General features: G+C 41.5%; 1 protein-coding gene across 5 annotated transcripts in view; it reads right to left on the reverse strand.

Annotated features, from left to right (window-relative positions):
* Positions 1 to 22802, reverse strand: part of ZNF865 (zinc finger protein 865) — a 131874-nt gene that overhangs the window by 18549 nt on the left and 90523 nt on the right. Inside the window, exon 1 of one of the 5 annotated variants that reach the window (XM_085616593.1) lies at positions 22234 to 22363. The exons of 3 other annotated variants lie outside the window; for them this stretch is intronic. The gene's annotated coding sequence lies outside the window, so the exon portion shown is untranslated. Of the gene's footprint in view, positions 1 to 22233; positions 22364 to 22802 lie in introns of those variants that run through there. One more of the 5 variants, XM_085616591.1, reaches the window with a different exon arrangement.

The following is a 22802-nucleotide window of genomic DNA, read 5'->3' on the forward strand; positions in this document are numbered from 1 at the left end:
TTACCACTGATGAGCATGTGTTGTATTGTATGCTTAGTGCATTTGTTGACTAAACGGCCTGACAGTCACATTAAAAAGAATTGGTAAATATAAAAATAGAGGGCAAAAAACACAAAAAGGTGCTGGCTGACTCAGTATGGTCAAAGGGGAATGGGAAAGAGCTGTATAATGTGGAGACAAAAGTAAATGGAAATTAAATAATTATTTAATGGTAATGGGCAACCTATTTCTCCAGAATGAAGACCCTGCATAACCCAATTTGCTGTGGTGTGCTGTGCAACGGCCGTTCCTAAATCTTGTAGTAAGTCTTTTGGAATAAGTAACCCACTGGATAGATGCACAATTTCCGGTATCTGCATACAGAGAAACCCTCTCACACTGGCATTGTCTTGTTGCAGTCTATGCAAAGGAAGTTACAGTCTGGGGGTTTTTGTTTGCATTTAGATTCAGCCCTCACTGTACCCTTCCTACCACAGCTCAAAACTGGGGTTAGTATATAGTTGACCAAGCCGAGAGCTCTAGAATATTTTTATATAAGAATTGTTTTAAAGTCAATCAAAAGATTCTATTTAATGCGTTATAATCATCCGTTTATTTAACCACGGTCAAGGATGATTCTTAGTGTGTCAGAATCATCCGTGTTTGACTTATTAAGGGTATTACAGCCAATACGTGTTTCGCCTCCTATGGCATGCAAGCTTCTTGGCCAATCCATTTGGAGCAACAAATTTGGTTTAACATATATCACCCCTTGGACGTGAAAGTGTCACAAGCTCAAACAGATTTAGGCAGAAGAGCTGGTTTTAGTCCTACCTGGTTATATCCTCACTGAGAAAGGAAAGCTGTACCAGAAAGCCCCTTTTAAACTTTTCTAACCTGCTGTGTTTCCTACCTCTTACACTATTCATGAACTCGACAATCTAAGAATACACTTGAGGAAACTTTATTGCAAATATTTCTCAACACAACAGCGAGCTTTGCTCCGACAAAGGGGATCACTGTGTGTACCCTGTTACTGTATTAGGAAAATTCTTGCCTCTTTCAGCTGTGAGGAGGAAGAAGTATTTATGGCAATTCTACGATCAAGGGTACTGAACTTTTTAATAGTACCAAACCTCCCAGATAAAACCTTATCCCCCAGCAATAACAGAGTTACCTTTCCCATACCCAAATGTGCATGCGTTTTGAATGTGTCTTGCCCATATAGAAATAAACAAAACTACTCATAATGGATGGAAATAGCACCCTGACCCAGCTGTCATACAGCAAGTGCTAGAGACTGAAGCACATGTAAAGGTTGTCTCAAGATACTGAGCCTTTTCAGAGTCTCGAGTATCTGGTTACCCAAGTAGGATATATTGAAGGACATTTTTGTGTCAAGGGATTCAAGGATCTGCAGAGAGCATTCCGATACTGTGCGTATGGCAGAATGGGTCATCCCTGACCTTCCCCGTACAATCCCTGAATTTCTGGGTTTATACCTGCCCATTAAAACCCCAATGTACACAGAGGTTTTGAGTCTTTGACAAAGGTCATAGTCTGAGACAGCTCAAATCTGCAACACAGATTTTTTGGGTGGAAAATGCCTATTTTTGGAAAGTTTGCAAATCACCTACAGTTGTCACTGACTCCTACCCTGTTAGATTACAGAATATCTATAGCAAGTGTTTGCTAAAAGGAACCTTGGTAAGTGTGCATATACCTTAGTATCAAGACATAGACAGCTCCTCAGAGGTGTGTGGAGGACAGGAACCTTGATGGACTTAAAAAGATGTATGCAGATTTAACTGATGGGACCACTGGGTGCTCCAGGTCCCATGCGTTTCTCGGACAATCCAAAATCTCAACTTCCCAAAGATCATTGTTGAGGTACAGCTGTGAATTTTGGTATCTCCCATGACAATTCCCAAGCAAAGTCAAGAACTATCAATCTTCCCTCTCCCATACCGTCTGCCTCCAAAGTATGATACACTGTCCTGAAAATAGACCCTAATGCTATTTGAACCGTCTTACCCTATAAGTATTATAATTGTGTCTGGGTTTATATTTGGTTTCCTGGTTTTCGTTGTGTTCTCAGTTTTAAATAGTCGACTTCCTTATGTGTGAACACATTAACTATTCCTTGTGAAAGAAATAGTTCTGTCTGGTTATTGCGTATATGTGTTGTCGTTTGTGTCAGACCATAGTTTACTTCCAAGCCTATGTTCTTTTTTTTGTAAACTGTTTTTATTATTTTCTTGTTCAAGGCATAGATATTTACGTCATATTTAAACATATACATATAATCATTACCTTTGCATTAATGAACATTGTGGCACTTGGTATTACAAATTCGTAAACATTTCCTTAAACTGGTAAGTGTCTTCACATTACATTTCCAACTCTCCTCCGTTTTCATTGTCTGAGTCCTCCTCTGCTTCAATGTCGGGGGGTTCACAAATGTATCCCCTGTATTTATTCCATGCCCCCCCCATATCTTGTTCCATTTCCCGGGGAAGCCCCGATTTACAAACACTGATTTCTCTGCCACCATGGCCAAATCAAGATCCCCACACCAGGCGGCCAATGACGGTGTCTCTTTCGCTCCCCACTTTTGTGCGATGTTGCGCTTTGCCACCATTATCCCCATTGTTACCCACGCCTGTGCTGGGCGGGTGAGGTCATTTGGCTCCCATACATTTAGAATGCATCTTCTAGGCTCGGGCGCCAACGATATTTCCACCACTTGTGATATGTCCTCATCACTTTTACTCAGTATTCCGCTATCCTGGGACATCCCCACAAGGTATGGAGGAAAGTGCCCTCCTCCCCACAGCGTCTCAGGCAATACGGATGTGGTGCCGATCCGATTATGTGTAGGATACATCTAGTGTAATAAGTTCTATGTAGGATTTTTAGATGTACAAGTTTAAGTCTGGATGGTATCCCCACCTCCCGCGGTGAGGCTAGTGCCTCTCGCCATTCATAGTCGTCGAAATCGCCCACATCTCGTGCCCATCTTTCCCAGAGCGCCCCGTGAGGGTCCGGGAGGTTGTTCACTAACTTTCTATATGTGAAAGAAATGGCTTGTTTATAAATGCAATCTGTTAAAAGCCTATCCTCTAAGGGGGTGGCCTCAGAGACCTCTGTGCCCGGCGGTATGGCCGCCCGCAGCGCATGGCTAATCTGCAGGTACCTAAAGCGTTCAGAGGGCGCCAGGTCTTATTGCGCCCTGAGATGCTCGAACGTGGCTACTCCTCCCTTATGCCACAAGTCACCTACTGTTGATATTCCAATTGTATCTCATTTGTCAAAGCCCTTGCAGTGTCCCAAGCCGCCCAGCCGCTGTGTCACCCACATAGGGGTGAGTTGTGTTAACTTTCCTGCCCATCCCATTTTAGCATGCGCTACTTGCCAGATGTCAACCGTCAGCCTAGTGGGTCCGAGTAATATCGATGTATGCTTTCTGTTATATAGTGCGCACATCATGCCTCCAGCCCCAAGCCCACTTCTATCTGCCTTATAGGCGGGATTCGCCTGTGGAGCATGCACCCATTGATTAATGACTTTCAAATGCGCCGCCCAATAATATAGTTGGATGTCCGGTAGCGCAATGCCCCCATCAAACCACCCTTTGTTCAGCTTGCGTTGTGCGATGTGTGCCGGTTTGTTCCCCCACATTAGCCCCGCGACTTGAGCCGCAATGTGCTTGAAATAGGTGGGCGGCACAGAGTACGGCATATTTTCGAGGGCGTACAGAAATCGAGGCAGTGCCATCATCTTAAAAAGCGCTGCCTTCCCCAGCAGCGTTAGGGGGAGAGTCCCCCAATGGGTGGCATCTCTTTTTAGACGCTCCAGGGGGGGGGGCAGAAGATTTTGCTTAAAAAATTCATCGGGATCCGAAGTGATGTAGATTCCCAAATATTGGAATCCCGCTACCGAGATCTGCAATGGGCAATCCTCCGGGAGCTGTGGCGGCGGGCCCCGGAGTACGAAAAGTATTGACTTGGACCAATTGATAGTGTAGCCCGATGCCCGACCAAATTGGTCACATAAATTGAGAAGTACCAGGATGGAGCGTCTGGGTGAGGCCAGGTAAAGCAGAACGTCATCCGTGTAAAGCGATGTGCGGTCTTCCAAGTCTGCTGTCCATCTCAGTCCACGTATTTGAGGCTCCCACCTGATCCATGCCGCCAGTGGTTCCAACACCAGTGCAAACAGTAACGGTGACAGCGGACAGCCCTGCCGCGTACCTCGGGACAGTGGGAAGTCCTCGGATATGTGTCCATTAGCCGCTACATGGGCCAGTGGATTTGTGTAGAGTAGGCTCACCCACGCACAAAACCGTGGGCCAAACCCCAAGTGTGTCAAAACCGCAAATAGTAAGGGCCATTCCACCATATCAAACGCCATACGGGCGTCCAATGACAGGATAACTGCTGGCTCCTGAAGATAAGGTACACGGGCCATCACTCCATGCAGTCGCCTCAGATTTAACGCCGTGTTCCTGTTAGGCATAAACCCAGATTGATCCGGGTGAACCAGGGTCGTGAGATGCGGAGTAAGCCGCAACGCCAGGACCTTCGCTAATATTTTAGCCTCTGCATTAATTAAGGAAATGGGGCGGTAGGATGTACATTCTTCTGGGGGCTTCCCTGGCTTCGGGATCGCCACTATTGTGGCCACACGTTGATCCCGCTGGAGTTCTCCCTTCATCAAGCTATCCTGGTACATGTTAAGTAGGTGTGGGGCTATTCTCCCCGCCAGCTTTTTATGGAGCTCTACGGGGATTCCATTTGGTCCTAGCGCTTTTCCCATCTGCAGGGAGCCAATTGCCACCTGCAGCTCCTCGGTCGTCAGATCCGCTTCCAATGTGAGGAAAGCCTATGTTCTTGAGTGCTCATCGCCACACTTCATAAATCAGGCATGCAAACTGAGCAAATGTATTATCCAAGAACAGGCCTCACGTAGAGTGATTGGGCATGGAACAGGGTGAAAACATAACTGAGGTGGACGTATTAACTCCTAATCTTCAAGCCCACAGAAACACACAAGCTGTGCTCCTGATGATCATACTGCTCTTTATATGGGTTTTCTGGCACATATAGCCCAAAATGAGAGGCGTCTTATGGGGATTGGATACATGTTGCCATAAAATGTCTTACTATTAGCTCTTCCACTGTGAAAGGTTAACATGTATAACTCACCAATTCAAGTAAAATACACGAGTGCCTCATGTAGGGGACCGTCTGTCAATAGTGTAAAAGAATTAGCAAATAATTGGAAGTATGGCCCATCTTTCAGCCTGCAAAGAAGCATGCAGGTTCATTAAAAGTGAGATAGGGAAAAGGGAATCTTTGAACCGATACTCTCTGACCTCTTCTGTGTTCATATCCTTTCACCAAATGACTTTACAGGCACACTTTACTCACTCATTCACTCTGTCAAGTCTATCATGAAAACATACACTACTTTCTAATGGGCTCTCTTTCTAATGGGATTGTAGGGCAATTAATAGCAAGTTAGAAAGGCTTGACGCCGACGAGGATGACTGGCTTCTGGTGAGGCTATAAGGAGGCTCCTGCTCCCTCCTGCTGAACATACTCTCTTGGCAACTTCCAAACAGAGAGCCCGCAACCATGAAGTTTCCTGGTGTCATTTGCGGCCGCTAAATTTCCCTTTTGGTAAGCGGAGAGACGCGATTTTCTTTTTCTTTGGCTGGTGCATTTTCTCACAGGACTTGCCCTCACCATTTTGTTTTTGCAGCATTAGAGATTTTTTCTCCCAAATAAGCGATGGAGATGGAGATGTTTTGGGACATGCAATATTGTTCTGTATATATTTCTATACTATCAATTCTATTTCGCTACTTGTTGTTTTGAGCAACAAGTCAGCAATAAGATTGATTTATTTATTTCCTCCTCAGTGACAATTTCAAATGGATACCTATATGGGTCCTTTGAGGTTATGGGGCATTAATTGTCAAACACATTTGTGACCCTTGCATCAGTCCTGCTTTCAGATTTGCCTCATTGGGAAACATTATTTCTACGACATTGCGCTTTTTTTTCAAGATACATCACTTTATCATAAAGAGCTCACTGTTCCTTGGCTTTTTGTGCATGGGGAAGACAAGGCTTGTTTGTTGACCTGTTAACACCTCTTCTACTCCTTCGTCTTTGGTGGACTATAACCCTTTCAGCGTTCTTCAGGAGACTATGGCGGAGTCAGAGCAGTGTGCAGTATCTCTTTCAGAAAACGCAACGCCCTCAAATATTCCACTTCCTACCTCTAAACTTATATCCAAACTGCCTGTAACTTCGACGCTTTCACCGGGAAAAAGGGTTAAAACAGACCCACCTTCGCCATCTATATCTTCTCCATCAATATCCATTGAGTGAATTCTTGAGGAAATATGGGCGCTCAGACCATATATGGAAGAGACTAATATAGGTCTTCAAAATTTGGATAATAGATGGTCTAATATGGAGAGTAAAGTCACTCAAATAGAGCATAGGATAGACTCTTTTCAATCTGCTGAGAGTTACGTTTGCTCCATGCAAATGCAAGTCTCACATCTTCAGAAACAGGTTGAGAATCTTGAACAGACAAAATAATTTGTATATTTATGGATTAGCAGAGGGGCTTGAAGGCTCTAATCCTCTCTCCTTTTCTCAATCTCTTTTTCCAAAGAATTTTGGTCTTCCCGATACGCCAGCATTAAATATTCATCGTCTTCATCTAGCACGCCAAGAGGTGTTATTCTTTATTTTTTTTAGAATACACAGATTTGTTAAATGTTCTACAAGCACTCAAAGGCAAAATCTCATGGGAAGGATCCACTCTTTTCTTTTCCCAAGACTATGCTAAAGCAATAGCAGATCACCCTAACATTAGGCGCCGCTAAACAGGCGCTGCTGTACCATTGGGGAACGGAAGAGGTTCCGACCAAACTAAACTGGCTGTACAAGGTCTGTGAGATAATGGGCGTGGAGAAGATCACAGCAGGCTTGTCTCGCACCTCACCCAGATTTGATAAAACATGGGGAACCACCATTGAGTTCATCTCCTCTGAATTTAGGGAACTCACCTGCCAAAGATACCTCTGAGTACTCCGACTCCCTGCCATACACTCCCACCCAGAAGACAATCCCCAGGATGTAAGATAATCCCCCTGTGACCACCTATTAGCAATACGTAATCAGGGACCTCCCTTAATCACCATAATCTTTCTTTTTCTAGATCTTCATTTGCTCTTTTTCTCATTTTCCTTGAAATGCTCATTCTCTTTTTGCTCCCCACCGGCCATGGGATGTAGGTGGTGGCTAAAGTTAATCTATGCATCTTTAAAATCAATAAAAAGATTTAAACCATAAAGCAAAAGCAGATAAAAGGAAGAGGTTTTTGGACACGAGACCTGCGTTTCGAAGCATTAATGCCAGATTTGGTCTTATACATCTTTGCCTTTTCAAAGTTACTTATAAAAATAAAACTACGAACTATGAGGATCATAGTCAACTACTGTGTTTTCTGGACAATTATAGACAGGAGAATATGGAAATTGCTAGAACTGCTATTTGATTTTATGTTCTAATTTTGAGCATAAATTCTGTTGCTTGTCATGTTTATTGTTTTGTATTGGGTTTTATTTAGCATGTTTCTTTTGTTAGCTGCTGGTTTTTTATAGTTACTTAATGTGACTCCTCGTCCATCTGGATGGTGTACTTCCTCCCTCTTGTTTCCGCCCTGAGGTCGGTTTTGTCGTTTCCTTATGTGGCTTCACCACCCTCAATCTTTGTGTATGTTATTTGGTATGTCATTTTCTCTATTTTGTATATGGCTTTTGTCTTTTTCTTCCTTATTTGTTTTCTTATTCTTTCTTCTCTCCTGTCTTATTTCTCAGATTTTTATCAATACTGTATTTTTTTTCTTACTGACTTTACGCCATTTTTCTACTTTTTATTCTTTTCTCCTCCTAGTTTTCTATTCTTTTTCTACAATTACATTTAATTTCTCATATACTATCTATTTTTCTATGTTATTACAATTTCATGGTTACCTCTCATTATAATTATGCTGTTCTTACATTTTAATTGTTATTACTGCTTGTTTTAAAGTTTTGAATTTATTACGGTACTGTAGATGACTAAGATTTATTTCTTGGAATGTTAAAGGTTTAGGCTCCCCTATAAAACACAAAGGGTTCTATCTCATATTTCTAGTTTAAAGGGTGATATTGTTATGTTTCAGGAAATACATGCATCAGACAAAGAGGTAAATACGCTCAAAAGAAATGGGTTGGCCATATTTGTGCATCTCCCAGTTCAGGGAAACGTAATAGGGTTGCAATTTTATGTCACAAGCATTTAGATGTACAAGTCAATGCTCAGGATACTGATGATGAGGGTAGATGGATTTCAGTTTCCTTACTTGTTGATAAAATTCCCTTAACTCACATTGTTAACCTATATGCACCTACTAATCCAGATAAGTCTTTTTGGCCCCAGGTATTTTGATGACTTTACTTATTTACTTCTAGGTGGTGATTATAACATGGTTTTTGATTCAATTATAGATAGACGCTCTAAAGCTAGATTCATACCTTCACCTATGCATTCCCAGTTTAAATCTACAATACTTCAAAGATCTCTTGTTGATGCTTGGAAATTATGCAGCCTAACACTTCGAGAGTATACGTTCTTTTCCCCTGCTCATTTTTCTCAATTTCGAATAGACCATCTGTTTATGTCTAAAGCACTTGCTCAACATCTTGTACACTCGGATATAGGATGCATATTAATTTCAGATCATGCTCCAGTCACTCTGCACCCACTCAAGAAACTAGAAGATGAAAATTAATAAAATTCTCTTCTTTTAGATCTCAATTTTACATAAAGTTTTGAACAATTTTCAAATAAATTTTTTCTGGAAAATGAATCTCATATTTCCCCTCAAACTTTTTGGGATACTTTTAAAGCTGCATCTAAAAGATTTCATTAGTACCTTGTGGCCCAGAAAAGGAACTCTTCCTTGAATAATTTTAAAATACTCACTTCACGTACTAAGCAATTAGTACACTCCTTTTATAAAAGGAATCTAAAACTGGTCTTAATGACTTCGTTAATGCTAAATTTGCATTTAATAAGCTTTCCACAAACATTTCTAATTCATATTTGCTTAAATCCAGTGGCAGGTATTATGGTGGTCAGAATAAAGCAGGAAGACTTGCTAATTAACTTAAAATTAGAAAAGAACGTACTAAAATTGACTCGTAATCTCTTGCAATTGACTGTACATAAAAATGAAGAGATACTTTTGGAATGTACTCAATTCTTTCAGTCTCTTTATACTCCGGAATCTCGATCTAATCAAAAAGATATTCTCCAATACCTATCATCTATCTCTCCTCCTTCCAACCCTAACATAGAATTTTCCTCATTGGATGCAGATATTCGAATTAAAGATATTTTACTGCTATTTGCTATATTTAATATGATAAAGCTGTAGGATCTGATGGTTTTACTATAGAGTTTTATTCATACTTCTCCAAATTCCTCACATCTAAATTACACCAACTGTTTCTATACTTTATATCCTCTCAAACATCTGGAGGTTCTTTTCAGGACACTTTAATATGTCTCCTCCCAAAAGAAAACAAGGATCATACATTGTACAAAAATTATCGACCAATTTTTCTAATTAATTTAGATTTTAAAATATTTGTGAGAATAGTTGCTCTTCGTTTAGATACTTTGTTACCTCCGCTAATTGGGAAGGAACAATGTGGTTTCATTAAAGGTAGGTACCTCTCAAATAACACTATTCTTTTGTAATGCTGTAAGTCTAAATCATACAAACTTTCTTTAGCAGCTGTGTCTTTAGATGCCGAAAAGGCATTTGATGAAGTTAGTAGCTGCCGTTTTATTTTCCTACTCTTTCCTGGTTCAGTTTTGGTTCAAAATGTATTAATTACGTCGCTTTGTTGTATTCTTTCCCCAAATCCTCTATTTAAGCCAATGGCCTTAAGTCCCTATTTTTCCCCTTTACTGGGGTGTTTGATAAGGTTGTCCTCTTTCTCTTCTACTGTTTGTACTTGCTTTAGAGCCTCTTTTTAACAAAAATCCAATTAAAGTAAGAAATTAAAGATTTTGTCTATAGTGATAAACAGCTAAAACTCTCTGTTTATGATATTTTACTTTTTATTTCCCAACCACATACTTCTTTACCAGCTTTTCCACAAGAATTGAACAATTTTGCATCTGTTTCAGGTTATAAATTAAATGCTCACAAGTGCGAAATTCTTGCCCTAAACAGATGTTTTCATGCAAATTTCGCTTCTTCCTCTTTCCATTAGAATACGGATAAAAATAAATATCTTGAATTGTGGTTCACCGATTCCATTAAAGATGCTATATCTTTAAATCTGAAAGCATTGCAAACATTATTAATTTCATTTACATCTCGTTGGAATCCATTATATAAAAATGATGATAGTTCCTCTAATATTATTTTATCTTTCGAATATGCCTATAATATTACTAACTCCCACTATAAACAATCATTTGCAATGCAATAGGTCTCGCATTCACGCGAGTTTGAGCTACTGGCATTGTAAATGACAATGCCTTTTATTTATGTTTTGGGTTTTAAAACATAAATAAAAGGCAGTCATTTACAATACTAATAGTTTAAACTCTCGCAAATGCAAAACCTATTGCATTGCAATAAAGGGCCTTCTAGACCGCTTGTTAGATTGTAAATATCAGTGGAAGAGACCAGCCTGCGACGTCTTCAAAGTAGTGATAAATAGTGCAGTGAAGAAGATGTGTAAGTGTTGTAAATTACACAGACACAACGTGTGAAGTGAGAGTTACATATGATCCGAGCAATAAATACTAACAAAGCACTGAAACACCTTTCGCTCTGTGATTACACTGTTACGGCTCAGGAGGAAGAGTGGGAGGGGGAGCTATTTCCTGCCCTCTCCGTGATTTGAGTGTGCAGTGTGGCAAATTGCGTAATGTCATTGCTATCTTTGGCCTAATAAAAAACATTCCAGCTGTAGTAAGGCCCTGGCTTCACCTCCTGGTGCAGGGCCTGTTGTGTTTTATGGCAGGTATGGAGGGAGGGAGGGAGGGATGGTCTCGGCAGCAGCTCCGGCCTCGTACAGAGCCCCTGCTATTACTAATAAGCGAGAGGCACTGAGGTGGTGGTATTGGTGGTGGTGGCATTGGTGGTGGTGGCATTGGTGGTGGTGGTGGTGGTGGTATTGGTGGTGGTACTGGTATTGGTGGTGGCGGTGGTATTGGTGGTGGCGGTGGTATTGGTGGTGGTAGTGGTATTGGTGGTGGTATTGGCAGAAGTGATGGTATTGGCGGTAGTGGTGGTGGTAGTGGTATTGGAGTGGTTGTGATAATAAAACAGGCTTTTGAAAACAACCATCAGGTGGCTTTAGTACATATGACATATAACACAGATGTGCTGTTGTCAGCTTCAGCCCATTAGCACAGGATTATGTGCTACCTGGAATTCACATGACTTAATTAGCTAATCATTCCTAAATCCATTTTACTTGTGGGGGGGCGTTTGAAACAGACATGAGATAATGCCGGGTTAAAGTGATTGAAAGTAGGCACCTGTGTTACGGGGTGGCCGTGCTGCTTAAAAAAACAGAAGTGGTTTCAGCTGAAGCAGCGCATGTCCAGCCTGCAACTCAATAAAGTAAATAGTGCTTACAGACTAAATAACAGGTCCCTTGTAACAACCGAAGTAAAAGGGCCAGTCGCTATAGGGGGGTAGAAATGAAGACAAGGCCGTACTAAGGGGGGACTAACATGCTTATTAACGGACCCGAAGGCAGCATTTTTGATAAAAATGACACAATGAAAAATATGGGAGGAGAGTGGGCGCAGCTTCTCTCCCATACTCTACTACAGCAGTTTTCCAGAGCGAGCAGCATATGTGCACTACCGCTAGGCTCTATCTAAAAATGGTATACTATCCTATCTAAATTCTTATGGAATAATAAAAAGCCTTGGCTGTCTCTCCACAAACTCAAAAGACCTAACCATATTGGTGGGTGGAGGGGGGAGGCGGTTATTTTCCTGATTTCCACACATATCATTTAGCTTTTTTTCCCTTACACAAACTTCTTTCTTGTTGCAGGAAGAAAACTCCTTAAATTCTCTCTGATGAGATGATCTTGAAAAGTCCTTTTTTCATGATTTCTCTTTTCTGGAGTTTTTAACTGTTACATCTAGACCTTCATCACCATCTCTCCCGATTTTTACAAATGCATACAAGGTACTCCAACCTATGTTTGTCTCCAATAGAAACATTAAAAAACAATTTTTGCAGTCATCGCTTTGGCACAATACTTATATTAAACTACATAATAAAACCATTTATTGGGAAAATTGGTATGCTAAGGGTCTCAATTGGATTTATAAGCTCTTTCGGAATGATGTTTGTATTCCTTTTTCGGTAGCACATTCATGTTTTTCCCTTCAACTTTCATATCAAATCAAATACATGTCCTTAATCTCTGTAGTTCAACCCTCATATATTAACTTCCTTCTAAATCATACATTTTCTTCCCCAATACCCAGTATGAATAGGATTTTATATACATCCGCTTCTGCATCTCAATTATATAAACATATGATGACTTTTTCAGATACTAGAGACAACAAGCATTTGCAATGCAATAGCTTTCGCATTTACACGAGTTTAAGCTATTGACATTGTAAATGACAATGACTTATTTACGTTTTAAAAAACGAAAACCAAAAAAAAAGGCATAGTTATTTGCAATGTCAATAGCTGAAACTCGTGTAAATTGCAGGTCACTCTAAATGTCAGCAGCCAGCAGATTCCTCACTCACACATGTTGATGGCTAAATGTATGATTAAGCTGCACACTTGACATGGGACATGCTTTAGTGGTGGTATAGAATGGTATTTAATAGAAAATATGTTCTCACTGTAAAATTTCATCCCAGAACTCAACTCCTTGTGCACACCAAGAATTCTGCACACTTGCTGGTGTGCATCTCCATGTAGAGGAACAAAAGTAAATGGGTCTCATAAAGAGTCTGTGAGGCTGGTCTACTTTCTGGAGCTTCTACTCCTTGACCTTAAAAGCAAACGTGAGACTGTTGAAGAGCTTAATGGCCAGGCAAGGGTTATTCTCTATGATATTATCAGTGGTCTAAAGCATGAGTGCTGGGACTTTGGCTAACCCAGGCATTTTGGTGACTCAAAGTCCATATCCCTCACTAAAATTTTGTGAGGTGCATTATTTTCTGCTGTGCCACTGATACATGCCATAGCAATTATTCCACCCGGAAGACCCATAGAAAGAGAGCGAAGCAGAAGAGGACATCCTACAGATTAAAGTCCTCTTAGCAAGCTGGGACCTGCCCAAGATGTTTGATTTGTTCTGCATTCCATCTATCGTTTGCGTGCCTTTTGCTTTCTCGCCCTAAGTACGCTGGGTATGCCCAGACGTGGGTCCCAGGCTCACTGTGCCTTTAGATTCAAGCTAGCCTGGCTGAAGAGGGGTGAAACCCAGAAACCGTTCCCAGGATGCTTGTATCTGGTCCAGGGAGGACCTGGCATGGCAGTTCTGTCCAACTGTTCCCATGAGGAGCAGGGTCAAGACATTGGCATATGGCTAGGTCTAAACTGGGGTGGCATGGTGAGCAAAATAATGATGGATTTAACTGAGAACTCTTGACTGGGGGTGAATGTTTGATTTGTTCCACATTCTGTCCATCATTTGTGTGTCTTGTGCTTTCTCACCCCAAGTGCGCCAGGTATGCCCAGGCGTGGATCCCGGGATCACTGTGCCACTAGCTTTAAGCTAGCTTGGCTGATGAGGCGTGATACCCCGAAACCGGTCCCAGGATGCTTGTTTTGGGTCCTGGGAGGACCTGGCTTGGCAGTTTGAGCTGGACTGTTCTTATGAGGAGCTGGGTCAAGGCTGATTTGCATATGGCTGGGTCTAAACTGGGGTGGCACGGTGAGCAAAAGAACGATGGATTTAATCCAGATCTCTTGACTGGGGGTGAATGTTTGATTTGTTCTGCATTCCCTCAGTCATTTATATGTCTTTTGCAGGATGGGCCCTGGCAAAGCAAAAAATGTGCACTAAGCCACGGCCCTCTATTTCTGTTATTCACCAGCTGAAGAAACAAACCCATAACTTTCTTCCTGTCACATGGTAATGTGGAGTCACCAAAAATCCCTTTTGTGACACAGTCCCTAGGTGACAAGTGGCTACTGCTGTTTACAATTGTGTTTCAGCGTAAAAGCACTATTTCATTTCAAGTGAATAACTAATGTGTTACCATTAACTTTTAATCTTACCCGGTCATGTTTTTGTATTGCTTTTGGCCATAGGTAAAGGAGACAAAAAACTGTTAAATAACATAGCCTACTGATTTTGATTAGGCTTTGCTCAATAAGACCTCCAATTATGAATATGTCTAATCCAGAATGCCATTTCACATGTATAAAATCCATAGGCATACCTCAGGTCAAGGCTTCTTGGGTCACACCCGTTTTACGACCTCACTGTGATTGCAAACCTTAGAAGCAGACGCGTCTCTTTGGAGGAAAATCGATGGGAATCCACTATTATAAATGCAAATGTGGGCCAACACCTAAGGGGGAGAATCAGAACAAATATGGTGGAAGTGTATTTTCCCCATTAAGTTGCATTGGAGTTGAGGAAGTAAGTTAAAATAATGTTTTGGTTGAACGAAAACCATCTCTTTTCCCCCCACAGAAGTGTTTAAGTATGGTCTAGACTCATATGTGGGTTTACAAGCCACTGAGTCGACTTATGGAGCCACGCTCACCATCAATTTCATTCGGCAGGCAGCGCGTGCTACCCACCGGAAGAACAGGTGCCAGAGCAGGGTTATTACAGTGCAGAGAACAGCGCATGCCACAGGAGTGTGAACAGCACCTAAGAGCTTGCAAATAGAAGAATAAAAAACAATACTGGTTGCAAAACACCTTCTGGTACAGCTTGTTTGTGCACTTTAATGGTGCGTTATAAAGGGCAGATAGAAAAGAAAAACACACACATTTTGTTTTGCCTCAACATACAACAGCCACCGGATTCATCCACAGAGATGCACTTTAGTTTAGTGGCATGTCTTTCATCCTGGTTTGAGAACTCGACTCTTTCCCTAAGCTGCAACACCATCATCTTTCCTGACGATGCATTTTGAATGGTATCAGTGTGGCATTGCCATTGAAAGGGACTGGAATGACAAAGTCATCTAACACCTGTTCCGTCACTTCCTTAGTTTGGTAGGGACTGCTTCGAGACAAAGTTGTTTGTGGTACAGCACTATAACAAGTGAATGTATATAGCACTAGAACCCACAGACTCAACCAAGTGTACCCCGAATTGAGGCTTCCAGACCCTATTTCGATGCTGCTTCTGTCGGGCAGCAAAACAGTCTTGCGTAATTCAAGTTTTATATTGTGTTAATAGCGCCTTATGCCCTTGACAAAGCGTAGAAACTATTTACATATACAATCCATGCTCATTTACGCCTCTCCTCGTGATCTGATTCAATTACAAACTCGGGCATTCGGCGTGGAGTTAAAACTGACTCCTACGTTATATCACTCATCAAAGTCTACTGCCCATCTTTTAGCAATGCTGGGCTGCTTGACGAATTGACTTTCCCTGCCTACGACTGTGCAGCGGCCAAGGGCTTCCTTCCTTCCCCGTGGTCCCTGCCCTGCCCCCAAGCACTTAAAACGCATGTCTCCAGAGAGCAGGCTTGGAATGCGGGCAGTGTGGTAATGTCTGAGGAAGGAAGGCTAGAAGCTGCTGCGCCTGGGCTCTTCAACACTTACAGCCAACAGCGTCTGATGTAATTGCAGGAACCAACAAGCATTTGCAATGCAATAGGTCCAATTGCATTGCAAATGGGTACGTTTAAAACTGAGCCTGGCGCCGCTTCAAGGACACTGCACTCGGTTTCTTTAACTTTAAAACTGAGCGCGGTGTCCTTGAGGCGGGTGCTGAGCTCAGTGTTAAAGTTAAAAAATATATAAAGAAACCGAGCGTGGTGTCCTTGAAGCAGCACCGCGCTCTGTTTTAAAGTTTAAAAAAAACAAAGAGCACTGTGTCCCTGAAGTGGATGCCGCACTCAACATAAATGTAAAATATAAATAAAGTGAGCACGGTGTCCCTAGCGGGTGCAGCGCTCATTAAAGTAATAAACATACAATTAAGAGCCCATAGCGCTGCAGCCGCCATTGTCCCCATCAATGTCCATTTTCCAAATAGTGCATGCTTACCAACTAATTGAAGGAGACAGTATAACGCCGCAAGTAAAAGATCCAGTCCGGATTGGCGGTCCCAAAAGTAGACAGGGCGGTAACAAGGAGGGACTAAGAAGCCTCATTCTCAATGGGAAGCCAGCATTTACCAAAGACAATGACACAAGCCAATGAAAAAGATGGGCGGGCTTCCACTCCACTTCTAAAACATACCCTACTACAATATGTATCGCAGAGCGAGCAGCGCATGCGCACTGCGACGCTAGGCGAGACCTAAAAAAGGAGGTGGTGCGTTCTTGAGAAACATATATATAAACTGCATTTTCAACTCCAATTTGGAACAAAATCTGGAATAAAATAAGTACATCTTCTAGAGCAGCCACTGCCAACCAAACCTTATTTCTTATCTGTAATAGAGTTCTGATCACGCCTGTCTGTTTTTAAATCTTTCTGCTCGCAAGTCATGTTTACATAATTTCTTAATTGAAGAAGTAAACCTCCATGAATACTTTTTATCAATACTAGTTCTACATGTTTTTCCCATTATTTATTCATAGACTTTTGTAATCTTGTTATATAGTTGTTAGTTTTTTCATGATGAAATATGATTAGTCCTTTCTTTTTTGTCCACCCACCATTTTTTTCTCCTTTTTCTATTTTCCATTAAACATTGTGGTAATATGCATAGTGAGTATCTTTTGTATCTCTTCAATAAAATTTTACTTTTCAAACTTAAAAAGTAAGTAAGACATAACACTTCACTAACAATCAACAGATAGATATGAAACACAATACGGTGTCCCCGTGATTACAATAGCACTTCACATAAAGTCACACGACACAGTAATCAAGGACATTCTAAAGCAGATTTAAATAAAGAACACAGGTGCAAAATAGGAGATCATGATGTCCTTCTGATCATCTTTAGTAGATTTAGGTCTAAGTGAAAATAAGTTTTGGAGGCACTCGAACGCGACAGCTCTTCATTGGCAGAAGATGTACTAAACAAATGTCCACAACATAATAAATTCACATTAGAATAATATCTAGGAGATACTGTTGGAATTATTGCCTTTTGTCACAGCACTGTCCAAGACAAGTGAGGATGCTAAACTACCATGGGACAATGTAACCTCTTCAGTCTTTGTTGTTTAAAAATAAATATTACAAAAGGGCACATAAACCTAGGAAAGATCAAATATAATCAAATAAAAAAATGATTTAGCAATGTCAATCTCCTTCCATGAATCATGTTTGGGCCTTTTTCATGAAGGATTCTCGCCAGCATATATAATGTTCTCTCCTTATGGTGTTTGATCTAATTGTGTGTACCAAATGTAGGTTCACTCAAGTGCTTTTGGTCGCAAGTTATAGAGAGAGCACCTTACCTTGAGTGAAGTGGTTTTTTTGCCCTTTAATGACTGTGGTCTGATGAGCCCACATCTTTTGTGTTCACCCTTTATGGTGCTGCTATACATAGATCCATCTTCCAATGGATCGTACAAACACGTTGCAAGATTAGAACCAGAGTTTTTGGAATTCTATATAATATAGATTGCTCCAGGGATGTGATGTGTAAAATATCTCCTAGACCTCTAAAAAGAAAATGTACTTGTCCTTTTGGTGCCAAGAAATAAAATGACAAATGACATCATTCTCATATTAGAGCTCTGATGATATGCTCTGTGACTATGCTCATATTATATAAGAGTTTGAATTCTAGCAAGGCTATGATTTTCCCATATTTCAGAAAATCTACGTACAAGGGCTCAAATGTGATGGGAAGAAATAATTCCAGAGTTAGAATTCCCTGTGAATCTTTGCATACCCACTCACTTACATGCTGAAGGGCATTCATAAACTTCCCCCACAATAGAAATGGTTTAACGTTTCCTACTAACAAGTGCAGAAGTAGAAATCTTTCCAAAGTGGTGTAGAAAACGTGAATTTGCAACCGATCAGCCGATAAACCACAAGAGCAAATATAACGTAACACAGCATGTCTATTTGTAAAGCACACATTCACCCTAGGGTCCCTGGACTATAAAATAACAAATGATTACCGCTACCCAACTCAACAGTACTCATGTTATTGATCTTGAAAGGAAGAAAGGCTGAGTGGAACCTCTGGGATTCGAACCTTTGATCATGCAAAAATGGAATCCATACGAGTTTTCCATAAGTACGGTTTCCTGACATACTTTGGTAAACTTTTGCGAACTTCTGAAAGTCGTAAATCTGCACGAACGCAAGGACATAAATCTACAGGTGCACTTTTTTACCTTTCTTTTAGAATTAGGACCCTACTTTATTTTTATGTTGCACATAATGGTTTTACACTGTTTGTCCCTCATTTTTTCTAAACAAATATAGTAGACATGATTCAAACATATTTTCAGACAAAGATGCCTCAGAGTAATAGTACCTAAACTTGTGCAACAGTTTAAGAAAATGTTTTATTCAACTTGAAATTTTTTATGTACTTCTTATTTTTAAAGCAAAAAAAAAAAAAAAAATCACCGGTCTTGCAGTCAGATTGCTGTATGTATGTAATCAGGGAGCATTCTGGTAGTGTTTTTAAGTGGCCTCAAAAAGTAAAAATTTGCAAATGTGTACATGTTTTTTGTGCTGGAACCGATGTCAGTAATGCTAGCTGAGCTCCCTGCATGCCCTTACTGTGATGGCCCTAGTAGTAAACTTTGTATTAATGAATCATATACACAGGTTTAAACCATCTACATCTAAAAAGGCACCTATTGCTTTAGTGGCATAGAATCCTCTCGCAGACCCTAACTGTAAACTTGCAGCCAAAGAGTTTTACTTCAGGCGGCTGAGCCCCTGACCCCAAACAATATGTTCTGGGTGTCAAGCAATAGGAATTCCACACCCCTGTACTGTGCCATCTGTAGACATATTACTCAACTGTACGCTATGTTACAACAAATGAAACTCAATCCACTACCCGCTCACACTTAGGCAGCAACTTAAAATAAGCCCAGGTATAACCAAGTTAACAGTTTTAAAACCAGAAGAATAACAAAAAACAACAAGGCACACAGTGCACTATTAGGGCAGCCACTGTTGCCGAAATTAGTATAGCTAAGCAATTAGTATACCCAACCACAGCCCAGCACTAGTGGACCTAATCAGCGAAATCCCTGTCTAATGAGACAGTGCAAATGTCCGCTCAGAATAGTCAATCCTCATCATGTAAGCACTACATCAGATCTAAAACTTTCATTGTCACAGGTTACAGAATGCTAACAAAATCCAAATCACAAGTAAGCTAAACTCCCAGATGACTCAAAACCAAGCTGACAGCTGTTTCACATTTTTTATCAACAAGCATCTAATAGCAGATGAAGATAAATGAATTGCTCTGTGAGGACGATATACGAGCAATGTATAGGGGACAATCACTCTGAACACTCGGATGCCTGATGTCCTTTGCGATCACTTTCAATTACAGACTAAAATTATCAAGCACCTACTCCCAATATAGAGGTCTCCATGACGAACTAATGAAGACCCCCCCCAATGTAGGTGTCTCAATTAGTAAATTAGGGCCATCCAACATCACCAGTGATAGTAGTGGAATTCTTCCAGTTAGAACCTTCATAGAGTAGAGATACAATTGGATCCATAGTTGTTGCATTTAATGGCGGCATAGTGTTGACATGGGCAGAGAGGGTCTCCCAACCACCCAGGTGACTCAAAAACAGACCATTACAGCCATCTCCCATACTAAATCTATAGACCTCTCCTAGAAAAGATGCATAAAATGGACAGAGCTATCCCGGAAAACAACAAGACAATGAACAGGTTAATTAACACAATGAGTCCCGAACAACTCAAGCCCTCCGTGATCAGCTTCAAGTACAGTCTGGAAAACCCCAACACAACCCCTAATACATGGGTCGACGTTAATGAACAATTGTTGTTGAAATCACTGAGGGAAGGCATGGCATCAGAGTGCAAATCAGTCTCCCGGGGACAAGGCTCATTCTTTAAATTTAGACTTAAAGAAGGAGGATGCAGTCAGTGGGTCTCCAAACACATGCACACTTTGTCGTTAATCGTTAGTCTTAGCAGGTAAGCTGATCCCACGGTACAGCTATAACTACAGTACTGTCTTATTTGCATTCACAAAGGCTTTCCTGATTTCTTGAACTACTATAGGAAAATCAGGCAAAATAGATATAGCCATGCTATTATAGTGCAATTTACGATTTCCCCTTGACCGTTAAGGACAGTATTACAGTTCCCGACGTTGAAAAGTCTGGCAATGATGAGTCAGAAACAGCCACTGAGCAAGTGAGCCATGTGCTTGTTTAACTATAAATGTAGGTGACAATTCTAACCTGTCAAAGACTATGGATTGATTGGTTTTCACAAGTGTCTTTTATGCCCGTAGCCATTGTTTCTGCAACTCGTATAACGGTTATCTCACTTCAAAATCTTCATTTTTTCCCCCTCATCTAGCACTGGCTCCATTTTCAATTGTTTTTCATTGCTGGTGCCATCCTCGAGATACATACTCCATGTTGGGGAGAGTCGCCTACTAGTCAAATCTCTCCTTGTAAGACTCCACACCGATGGTCAGTGTTTATCTTAACCGTCCACTGTGTGCAGGCTTTTCAGCATATCAAGCAGTAATACCTTCACGCTTGGGCTTCCCATCGAGTCCACCAAATCCAAGCAGCAATTTGCTAAATCACATACATCGGTCTCTGCCCTCCTGGGAGCCCTCTTGGGGGTCAAAGGAAATGTATGACTATTTTTGGCCCAGTAGTCCAGCTAGTTGTCTTAAGGCACAAAATGGCAGTTACACAAGCAAAGTGTAGTCGCACGCACAAGTCTGCACACAGCTGCCCGCAAGGACACCTGCATAGTACTACCAACCATGCCATTACCAGCTCACCTAGGTACTTATACATAGTAATCTACACAACAAAGCGTCTGCACTAAGCAGCTAAATTACAGAGCAAAGCATTCAAACTGCTTTATTCGCCAGCAGAGGCGCCTTACAGTAGTAGCCTCACCCTTTACCTGAAACTTAGGTGAATTGCTAGCAAGACAACCTACCTTCCCACACACAGACTGTCTCATTCGAAGCAAGGCAGCTTAAGGCGGCACTGTGGTGGTCAATCGGCGGGCAATGTCTACCAATCCGGGATGGCCTTCTGGCCCGATCGGCAGCAATAGAGTCTGAAGGCTCGAGTCCGCCCCGGGGCCCTCCTGAGTACCAGACCTCCCACCATACATCAGTCAGGAATCACTGCAGCTTTCCTCAACTGTTATGGACGGCGACACTTGCAGACCGCTTAATCCACAGAATCGTCACTTTCTACTGTGGCTGCCAAGCCTCTCTCTGCTTGTCAAGTGCGTGAGGAAGGTGGTAACCGTACTTTACATCTGACACTTCCATGTCAGAGGTGCGTGGCAGGCAGACCAGCACATGAAAATAACATAGTGTCGGATAGTGCAATGCAATGCTTCAGATTCCCAATCGATTCACACTCTAAACTCATGGGAACAAAGACCCTTCCTATTTTAATGCGGTTAACTTAAAAACAATGTATCACGAAGATGATTTTGCCAAAGACGTTTAGCATAAACTTGCCTTAGGGATGGCCCTGGTGGCCAGTAATTTCTATGGTCACCAGGGGAGATGTCACTCCAAAAGCCAGCCATGGTCTGTACCAAATGGCCAGCAGCGATCAAATTAACATACATTGGAGTTCATCATTCATCCAGCACACGAGGAGTGCTGCACAAAAATACAGCAGGCTAACCTTCCACATTTATAACAAATTATGCTATTACGTCCACTGACCACTAGTATAGAGCTCTCAAGTTACGCTTGCTGCGTGAGAACCGGACCAACACCTTTAAGAATCTGCTGTTACACGGATATAAGGTGACCATCTGTCCACTACTTACACGGACCATCCGTGAATCCAGCTTAATGTCCGTCGTCCGTTATTGATATTTTAACGGATGTAATTTGTCCATAAGTCTAGTAGTTCCGGGTCGTATAACATCTGATCGCAAAGCAGAACATATACTGGAAGTAATCGGTGAGTCGGAGGTCTTGTTACTGTGTAAAGCGCCCTAGGATTGGATCATTGGTGCTTCTCAGCCAATCCTAGTGCACCACACAGAATTTGGAAGTGCTGATTGGCTATGGAGTCCGCACTTGCCGTTGACCGCACTGTGCTGCTGTGGTCCATCTGCTTTCTCTGCTTGGAGCGATCTAATTATTCCAAAAGCGCTCTGGGAGGCTGCTGGTGAATAAAACAAACACTGGAAATGCAACAGATCTCGCATTTGTTGGAGTTAGAGCTATTGGCCTTTTAAATGGCCATGTTTTGCACTTATGCAATAGGTGTATTTGTTGGAGGTATTGGCATTGTAAATGGCAATGTTTTTACGTATGCGTTATGGAGTGTATGTGTGTGCTGTGTTGTGGAATTGTGTGGGAAGTATTGGATTAGTTAGTTGTGTATTTG

Source organism: Triturus cristatus, chromosome 7, assembly GCF_964204655.1.
Source record: "Triturus cristatus chromosome 7, aTriCri1.1, whole genome shotgun sequence".
Classification (NCBI taxonomy): domain Eukaryota; kingdom Metazoa; phylum Chordata; class Amphibia; order Caudata; family Salamandridae; genus Triturus; species Triturus cristatus.